Raw genomic sequence first — 10,757 nt, 5'->3', positions numbered from 1 at the left:
TCCATCTACCCTTCTGGTGTTTCAATCTTAAGCTCTTTGGGTCAAGCACTGATTTTTGTGTCTCCTTGATCCATGGATTGTGTGCTCTGGGACATTTCTGACTGTTTCTGCAACACAACCACTGTACAATCAGCATCAACTTGCCAGAGCAATTGCTGAGATGTCTGCAGGATATCCATGATCAGATTTGCACCTGGGATCAGGAGGGTGAGTGGAACATCACAAATGGCTGATGCTCTTGTGGTGTCTACATGTGAGATTCATGTTGTGAGTTCCTTGCACCAGAAACTGGCTTCTTCAGGGAATCTGACAATTACCAAAAGTTATATTTTATAAAGGGGAGGTTCATGAGGACCTGGGGTTGGAGACAACACAGTTAATGTCATCCATTTATGGAGTCTTGTTAGAAGTCTCCACAAGTTTTTCAGGCTTTCCCAATCTTGCCCACCAATCCCAGATGCCCATTCTGCCCAGCTACAAAAATCAAGGGACAGTACAGCTGAATGACATCTATTTCAGCATCCAGACCTTCAGTCTCTGATGGAAGGCAATGAATAAAAAAAACCTCAGCATCATTATTACCTATGCCTTCCTAAGATAAATCTGTTTACCTATAAAACAGATGCATTAAAAACCAATCAGCCAATAGAAATAATTAGTTACAGCGTAGGCATGTGATTTGCTCAGCCTCTGGAACGGGGTAATGCCTTGCTTAGCTTGAACTCCTTGCTGATGGATGCTTGGTGAAAGGTCTTGGAGACGATGTACTCAGCTAAACGCTGGGGAGACAGAAAATGATTACTACAGAGAGACATTGCTCAAGTCAGCTCTGCGAGAAATTCATCACCAGCAGCATTGGCACCACACATGAGCAGCAGCGTATGGAAACTGAACTGTAAAAAGTAACAAAATCAGTGAACTAAGAGAATATTGCATACCGTGAACGTGAGGGAATGCATCGTTTCCCAGAGAGAGAAACGTTCCTATTTAGCAGGCTTTTGTTTTGTTACAGGAAACACTTGGATGGGGGGATTTAGCTGTGAACACAGAGCCTTTGTTTTCCGGGAACAAAGGGAACCCAACCGACACAGGTTGGTAATGGATAAACTTTCTATTCTGAGCTGGTAGGTAAAGCCTTGAGCTTGCTATAAAACACGCAGGACTGGCTTCTTATGCCTAAAATCCCGTGGCCCAAACAGCAGCCCTTGGAGCTAAATTTATAGCTCGTTTCTGCTTAGTGACCAGAAGACCACCCTAAAATAAAGTCACCACCAAGACCAAGAGGAGGGGCTGCTGCAAAAGGCTGCTCCCCCCTGCCCAACATTAGCAAGGTGGTCTTGATAAACCTTTAAAAGACATCAATATTGTCTTTAGTCTGGAAGGCCAGTGCTGTGAGTCCTCCTGGGAAAATCTTCCTGCATGGAAAGTGGAACTGGGGTGTCCTCTGCCCCAAAGGCTTCCTGTGAGCCTTTTACCTGAAAGGTGAAACACAGCAATCTTCAAAGGCTCTCGAACACCCGACAATTTAACAAAGGCCCTCGTTGTTTACAAGCAGCTTAGCACATCTGGAACGAGAGAGAAGATGCCTTGTCTTCAGCTAAATGAAGGGACTGATCTCATCCTACCAGAAGGAGAAGGATAACAATAAAACAATTCCACAAGCATCCCTTGCGATGACAGGACCAGTAGAATTTTTCCAATCCCGCTGGCAAACGGTAGAAGGCAAAAGTCTTGTGGAGACAGAAGGAATAAAAACAAAATGTCTTGCAGGAGGCTAGAAACTTTCCCAAAGCATTTTTCTTTAAACTTAACCACATGATTTACAAGCTTATTATTAGTTTCCCCCCTTCCTTACATAAAAAGAGAAATTAAAAAAGTGTAGATTAACACATTTTTGGATATCTTCCAAGCTCTCAATTCCTCTTCTTAAAGGATTATTTTGACAAATCAAAAATCACTTTTTGGGTGGCCTGGAGAGACTCAGATTTGCTCTCTCTCTGTAGCATAAATGATCCCTTCTCAGAGGGTGCTTACTTGTGCCTCTCAGACAAATACAGAGAGAAATCCAGTCCAGCTTCTGATCTAACTGTAATACAATATTACCTGCTGATCCCAGGGAATTTTTTCTAGATTGGTCAGGCTGGGGACTGTGTTAGGTACCTTAATTTCTATCTAGTCACTACTCAGGAGATACTAGAGGTTCTTCAGTGAAAGCAGAGCCTTGGGAGCTGCTACAAGACTATCTTCACCTGGGTCGTGAGAGCAGAAAATTCTCCTGAGCAGGTACTGATATTGTGGTGGAGGGCACGAGAGTTGGGCTGTGTGCCAGAACTGCCCTGGTGTCACTCACCTTCGTGGTACCCAGCTAGACACCAGAATGCCACATCCATGGGATGTGCTGGCTTTCTCACTGGGATGTGGCTGCAGCTCGTGGTCTGGCCTTGCCACAGTGATCACATCTGCATCTGGCAAGAATTCCTGGTGTCCTCAAAGCATAGCGAGGACATTGAAGGATTGCAATGCATATTGGAAAGGTAAATGGATTAGTAAAAAAAGTGCCCAGAGAAGTTCAGAGAGGCAGTTTAAGAGCAAACCAAACCACTGTGAAAGAAACAATTGTCCTGGAATAGAAAAAAGAGTAATATACTTATATATATATATACACACATATTCTTTTAAAGGCAATCTTCATAAACAGGTTTGGTTGAACAAGACTATGAGGCTGGAGGAACAGATGGGAAAATGGAACAAACAGATGGAAAAACTCTATTTCTGAAAAAAAATAATCTATTTGTAAAGCTATAGCTACTTTGAATTAACGTTTCAAGGTTAGGAAGCTGAGACATCAGGAAATTTATAACAAGGCCATAAATTCATCCATCTGAGATCAGTAGGATGGCAGGTCTTTTAGACAGGTAAGTAAGGTGCTTCCCAAACAGCCATGTACATTATTTATCCATACTTAATGCCACCATCCTCAGGGATACTTTACTCCCCTTTTAAGCTATATCTTATTCACTCTACAGTTAAAAATTACCTTTCAGCTTTTCATTAACCATAGCTGGCTAATATATTAAAAGAAAAGGACCAAGATCACCTTGCTCTCTGCCATCTAATCACAGAGGAAAAACGGGCCTGAACTCACCAGCACTGTTAGAAAAGTTCTTCAGACAAGAACGGGAGGAGGAGTGAGCACCATGGCTCAGTTCTCCAACCTGATGGGGAAGTAAAGGCATCTTCACTAATGCCTGCTACCCACACAGTTGTTCTTGGGCAGCTTTCTGAGTAGCTTTAGAGGGGATGATCAAGAGAAAAAGTGGGAGGAAAGGCTTGATGTTACACTGACTCGAGGGGAAACCTCTCTTGCAGCAACCAAGCTGCAATGCTTGGGGTGAGAAGGCCTTGCAGGAAAACGTGGGTATTGTGTTTTATTTTACATCACTGCAGAGACAAATCCAGCCCAAGCTTCACACAATGTTCTTCAGTGAAGAAGGGTGAGATACTTAACAGAAAAAAATTTTCTAGCCATGGACCAGGTGTCCAGAAACTCTCCCTGGAGTAAATGAGTTTAGCGACCTCCGAGCAGTGCTGGGATAAGCAACAAAAACTGCATTACAAAAAAGGCTAAGTTGCTCCAAGCACTGGGGATATGGTGCTTTGGGATGGACAGTGTTAATAGGTGCTGGTTTATGCTGTTGGCTCCAATTCCTCTGAATCACAGCTTCACAGCTGCGAGAAGGGACAGTAGAAGTGCTCCAGCTCACTGGGGAGATGCAAAGATTGAATTTTTAACTGAGTGCATTCAGCAGCGTGGAGGTAAAAAAGGCTGTTGGCTTTCAGCACAGGGTCTGGGATAGGGATACAGTGGTGGGGACCCAGCTGCCAAGTGTGTTTTGTTGTCTCCCTTATTTCAGGTCATTTCTTTTAAGTCGGTGCAGGGCTTTTAAGGACTGTGTCCCATATCTGGGTCTTAGCAGATTTGCCCACATGTTTTCCTGTGTGTGTCTCTGGGACTCATAAAAGCGTCTTTAGTGCTCAAGTAAGTTCCCCTTTGAGAAGGGACTGTCAAAGACAGGCACTAATGTCATTAGGAGGTTACAAGGGGGAAACAAGAGAGAATTTGCTACAGATCCTCATTTCCATAATCTTGCCTCGGCTTCCTCGTTTGTCAGTTCTTAACCTCAATTCCTTAACCTCCAAATCTGTGGAGTCGTTGACCTTGGGGATTTGTCTTCAAACTGATTTCAAGTTTTAGGCAATCTAAATTAGGCTCCCCGTGACAGAAGACAAAACTTGGTCTTTGCACCCAAATGTGAAAGACAGGCCCAGAGTGCAAGTGAAATCTTGCAGTCGTTTTTTCAAACCATCTGCCCATCTGCAGTCCCAGAACAATATCAGTTCGGTGCTGCCTTCCCTCTCTCTCTCTCAGGAATAAAGAAATTACCATAAACAAAGCAGATCAAGGGTCTTTTTAAGCCAAATGCAGCCAAGACACATTGCTTCAGAAAGGAGCAGGAGAGGAAAAAAAGAGCTGCAGGGGAAGTTTCTTCCTAATTCTCATTAACTCCAGTTTGGCCAGTGATGCTGGACACTGCAGTGTAAGTTAGAGTGGATGGTGCTGTGTCCCTCTCCATGGGCACTCCATTTACAAGGTATTTCTGTGGCAAACAAAAGTGATCACACAGAAAAAAAAAAAAAAGGGAAAAAGACTGCAGAACTGCTCCTTATAACTGCTCCCTAACTGTGCAGAGGAGAGAGAATACAAGAAAACAGGGAAATTAGTCTGGATACAAAGAGCCTTTTGGTCTCTCAGACCATTTCTGCATTGCACATGGCAGTCAAACCCCTGCCTGAATCATGCTCTTTATTTCAGGGAGCGAAGCCATTGTGAGAAGATGCATTTATTTCCAAGAGTGTGCTCAGAGTTAGAGAGGCTGCGGCAAACTGGCAGGGCAGCTTGGCACGAGGATTTTCTGGAGCAGCAGGTAGAGATGAACAACAGGAGCTGGACCAGTCTCTGCATGATGGGGAAACAGGGGAGGCAGAGAGATTAAATAATTCAGTGTGTGTTGATGTGATGCATGGAAAAATACTGCCAGAAGTCACAAAGCTAAATGCCTGGGTACTTCTCCAATGGATCAGAGAGCAGGTTTGGGGAGTAAAGAGAGGGAAACAGGCACATCCGTGCTGGGGAGCAGCTTGTGCAGTGGTGGCTACAGAGAGGCTGCCCCCGAGGTGCTGAGAGGGGGAAGGAGAACTGCGGGAGCCTCAGCCTCATTATTTTTATGTTCAGCTGCCTAATTACTACGTGTCAGCTGTCTGTTGGAAGGAACGATGTACTGCAGCCTCTCGTTTGGGAATTTATAGTGATTAATGGGCCTGGAGGGAATGACTAACGAGGAAATGTTAGAATTAGTAAATATGCATCACCGTGCAATGAGCAAAGTGAGGGACATGACAAATGAGCCCAAGTATGTGAAAGATGTAAATGTTGCAGAGGGACAACCTTTGGGATGTCCCAGGGACTCACAGAAACCGAGAGGAACAGGAGGGTGGGAGCAACACAGGTGTGATCCCATGGGCTGACAACAAACCAAGTAAGAAGGGCCTTCTAAAGCCTTCCAAACAGTCCTAGGCAGACTTGGAGGAACAAACTCGCTCTGGCAGCACTGCAGCAGGATGGAAATCTGCTTCCCTGTGTGCTGTGTCCTGTGGAGCACAGCAAGGAGCAGCGGTGTCACAGCCACGTGTTGGGAGATCACCACAACCTGTCCTACACCAGGACCCGGTCTTTGAAGATATTTAGGTACTGCTAGACCCAAACCACTTAGTTTATCCATTTCATGTGCAAAAATTGCTTTCAGCTCGACTGTTTCAGAAGAATTTGTTTACCAAATAACAGCTTTGCTGCGTGCCAGGGACCTGTAGCTGGTCCAACATCCATGCAAAGTAACACCTGCAGGCTCAGCCTTACAGGCAAGGACAGCACAGAACAGCATCATGGAGGGGCCTGGGTTTTGGGGATACATTCCTTCTATTTCTATGTAAGAGAGATGTATAAACCCCCAAAATTACAGCTTGCAGGTGTTCTTGAATGGCTGGCATTTTAAAACTGTAACTTTAGGGAAAATTCCACTAATTTTAGTGAATTTATTTGTAGCTGAAAAATGAACAAGATTAAGGAAGAAAAGCAGCTGTCTTAATTTCTTCATCTAACATCTCACTGAGATAATCTGGCAATCACTGGTCTGTACACCTGTCCACTGCCAGCATCTGCTGGTGGGAACATTCCTTGAGCAGTGCAAAGTAAACCTTTGTACCAGCGTTGAAGTCTTTATATGAAACTAGAACCCAGATTAAAATGTTTGTGAGTTTTGGGTCACAGAAAATCTAGAACTAGATCTGCTATAGAAAACTGAAATTTGGTCTCATTTGCACCTACCAGATCAAACCCCTCACTCCATGTGGCTTTTCCATTTTATTTCCAGCACAGCAACATTATTCAAATTTCACTCAATTGAAAGATGCAGCTGTTTCTATTTTTGGTGCATCCCTGTTAGAGAATAGGAATCAAACAACAATTCTCCACTGTTTGGTGATCAGCAATATTCTGTCTGTAAGGTAATTTTCACTCATTGGAAACAGAAGTCAGGGGAGCAATAGCTTAGGTGCTTCTGCCCTTTAAATACTGCAAAACAGCTGTAATGTTATGTTTTCTCTGTAATAGACATTTCTGAAAACGGAGGCAATTTTCAGAGGACATAACTAGATCATAGGCAAGCCTGTAGCTATGGAATAGATAATTTTCCAGCATGTCTAGATGAAAAAAGAAAATTATTTATAGGGGAGAAAATATAAACAAAACACACCCTTCCCTAAACCAATCAACTAATCTTTGTGAAAATTAAATAATCTAAATAACTCCTGCCTTGGAGGATAACTGTGAACTCCTGCAGGTAGGAGCAGGATTACTCCTTGTTTCAAAGTGCTTTAGGGCTCTGAAGGCAAAGCAGAATCACCAGTGCTGTCCTGCAGTTGCTGACTGGACAGCAACGATTTCTATAATTACATTTTAAAAGAACAAGTACTTCCCTTGCTTTTTTTTAGAGATCAATATAAACTGAGACCAGACATGTACCAAACAACTTCTTCATCAACAGCTTGACTCTGACAGTGGAAGTCATCCAAAGTCACTTTAGTCCCTCCTAAAGCAGAAAATGACAATTCCCCCTGCAACACATCCCCTCTAAAGAAACACAAAGGCTCTTTTGGCAAGCCAAAGGCCTCCTCCAGTGTTCCCACAGGCAATGGGAAGTATCTCATGGACCCAAACTCTCAGGAGCAGCCCAGCACTGCCTCTTTCTCTGGCAGCAATGATGTAAAACACCAAATCCCAGTCTCAAAATCAGGACTTTTTCCTTTCCCATAGGTCTGTGGCCTCAGCCAAATGCCACTTCCATCACTCCTAATGGTGCAATGGCCACTACAGCCCATGTGAAGGGAGAGTTCATCACCCTCGAGAAAGTTCAGGACTGAACCAGAGCTCTCACTTTCCCTGGTTTCACTACTGGTAAGAGCAGTTCAACACTTGGTTGAAATGATGAAAAAGAAAACATTTAGCTGAAACATTATATATACTCTAATTGCAATCAATCCATCCCCAAATGAAATATTTAATTTCAATTTTCCCAACTATGGTTTTATTTGGGGGCTGTACATCCAGGGGGAAAGGATTTCTATTTTTCAACAGCAAAACATGATGTTTTCGAATGTACTTTTTCAGTTGGAAAATGACAGGATGGAAAATCCACAGCTATCTCTACTTATAACACATCATGGTTAGGTGTGTGTGCATAGCACTTAGCACAGCATAAAACATAACATAGCACATAACACATCCAGGTGGGTGTGCATATGGCATGGGCACAAAAAGTAAGTTTTAGAGACAAAGTTTGAGAACACAGAAACTATTGGAAAAGGAGGGTTAAATAGCAGTCAGATCAGATGGTACAAAGCAAGCTGTGCTTTCTTCATCTCAAGGAAAGTTAAAATACAAAAAACCTGTTTGCAGGTGACACTGAAAACACTTTGGAGGTCCCTCCATTTATTGTTGGGTACAGGGAGACCTGGTGCAAGAAATATTTGAAGTACAAAGTCATTTGTACTGGGGAAAGAATACACAGCCCTCAGCAGAGATAAAGTCAAAACCCAAATGATGTTTCTGAGTCGGAGAAAAGTGCAACTGGTCAGATGTGCCACACACTTCTCCCCCTCCAGCTGAAAATAACACTGCTTCCAAATTTTCCAGGAGCATGAAGATTTCCACAGCAGCCTCAACAGAGCTGGCCTATGCTGTGTTGCTTACTTTTGAGGGAAATTGTTGACTGCTTTTCATTATGCCATATGTGAGACAAAACAATCCACTATCCTTTTATTCAATAAAATTGTTTAATATTCCAAGTTTCTCATGTGATTCAGAAGGAAACTGCTAGTGCCAACCTCTCCTGCTGTGGGGTGGAAAATGCCTGCTCCTGGCTTGGTTTAGCAGCAGGATGGCAGCAGATTGGCCTTCCCAAAGCAGGGAGCCTTGGGCAGTGCTGGAGAGACGTGCTCAGCCATCAGCCAAAAATATCACCCAGACCCAGGGGAGGAAACATTTTTAATAGCTCACCTAAAAAGGCAAAAAATATTTGCCAGAGGTTCCAGCAGTATCACAGTTAACACAGACATTTCTCCTGGTGAGCAGGGAGAATTGCCTGCATTGCCTGAAACGGGTCAGTTCTCACCCTGGGAGCTGCTGGCCAAGTCTGACCTCTCCACCTCACACCTGGGTGCAATTTCCAGCAGCCCAGCCACTGCTTCCAGTGAAATCAAAGCCGATGCAGCCGTTGTCTTCTAAGATCTCCAATAGGGAGATCTCAGCTGTGGTTACCAGCTGGGCTGCGCAAGTGTCATTTTCCAAAAAACCCATCTGCCACACTGAGGCTTCAGTAGCCAAGAATCTGCTACTTACTACCACAAAACTGCTCCAGATTTTCACAGGGGTAACTACTAGCATTTACATTTTGGGAGGGACAGAGAAGGTGGATTTTAGAAACTGTTACTTTCAGTGTTGAAAGGAAATTTTTCTCCTCCTGCACTGGTCCAAGTCTTCCTTTTTTTTCTGCTGCTTTCTTGTTTTGCTGCTTCATTTTCAGATGGGTGCCCTTGGCTTCCCAGGACCATGGGCCATCTCATGGCTTTTATCTTTCTTGACATTTTGCATCTGTTTTATGTCTATAACTATCTTTAATTTCAGCCTGGCTTCCCTTTTCTCATATTCAAGCTTAGAGGCAGAGGCAGCCCAGCTGAGATTCACATCTCCAGGGATGTTAGATGTCTCCAGGGTTGATGTCTACATTGGAGCTGGTGCTCTACATTCCCTTTAGCATCAATGGAGAGAAATGAGTGACTAAACCATGATTTATCTGAGCTATTTGAGACATCTGAACTTAGTGGGGGGAAATTCCTGCATCACCAGCATCTCTTTTGCTAGTTAGCAACTAATGGAGAAGTCAATGTTGGGAGGCATGACTCCTATCCTGTATCACAAAAAAAAAAAAAAAAAATTTGAAAATGCTCTGAATGTGCCTTTCCTTTGGGAGAATCCTGTCCCTTCACAGGTGCCTTTCTACACCCCTTGGCTCAAACAATTCACAGGCACCTGCTTTCCCAGGTGATACCACTAAGGTTCATGTACCTGGTCACGGATTTCTGCAAGGTCTGGCTGGTCCACCCCCACTTATTGCCAGGGTATCTGGTGTGAGTTTTCCCCAAGAAGCCACGTGAAACCTAAAATACCATCAACAACCCTGTTTGAAGAGTATGGCCATTTACACAGGCAGGCTACAGAATGAAGGTTATTTAGTAGAAAAGGGGATTTATCATGATGGATGAAGGGCATTTTTAGCTCAAGAGGCAGCTGGTTTCCCTGCAACCAGATGGCCACAGGGTCCAGGCCAAACTTTGCATCTTGACCGTGCTCCAGTATGATGATTACGACTGACTGAACTCGGAGTTTGGCCACTGTGCGAATATTAAACACCCCAGAATGATTACTAAAGATTATTAGATTAGTGCAGCACCCAGGTCAACATCTCACCACAGAGCTTGTGGAAAAATGAGAGGCTGAAATCAAGTTTTAAATCACAGGCATCAGTAAAAAGCACTCTCCAAGAATGAGACACTAAACCCTTAAAACTGGGCCAGGATGGAGATGCTGGAGCCCATCTAACATACAAGGAAATTGAAATATGCACCAAATCTGAGCTCAGAACTCAATCCTGATTTTACAAACATGCATTTTGTCAATAAAAACATTGGCTGTTTACAGCAACAAATATCTCAACACCTCCTGGTTGTCAAAATTTGGCCTGGGATGGAAATTCAGATGTGTGAGACACCTCTACCACTTCTTCATAGAGATGGCATATGATTATCCAGAATTACATACTGAACCACAGCCATAAAATCCAGCTTGAGTTGCCCTTATGCTAAATGACTCCAACACAGATGTGTGAAAACATGCTAATAGTAATCTTTAGGTTACTTCAGTAAAACAGCTGAGTGTGGTGGCATCTTGGGAACTTGCTGTCAAGTAAATTCCTGCTTTGGGGAGCAGCAGGAGCAAGAGGGAAAGGGTCTGGTACCTATCTGCTCCAGTCATCTGGAATTAATCTGGAGCCAGGCATCTGTCAAAGCTTCCAATTCTTTGGGTA

This window comes from Sturnus vulgaris, chromosome 9, assembly GCF_052056855.1.
Source record: "Sturnus vulgaris isolate bStuVul1 chromosome 9, bStuVul1.hap1, whole genome shotgun sequence".
Classification (NCBI taxonomy): Eukaryota; Metazoa; Chordata; class Aves; order Passeriformes; family Sturnidae; genus Sturnus; species Sturnus vulgaris.
This window is presented reverse-complemented; position numbering follows the sequence as displayed.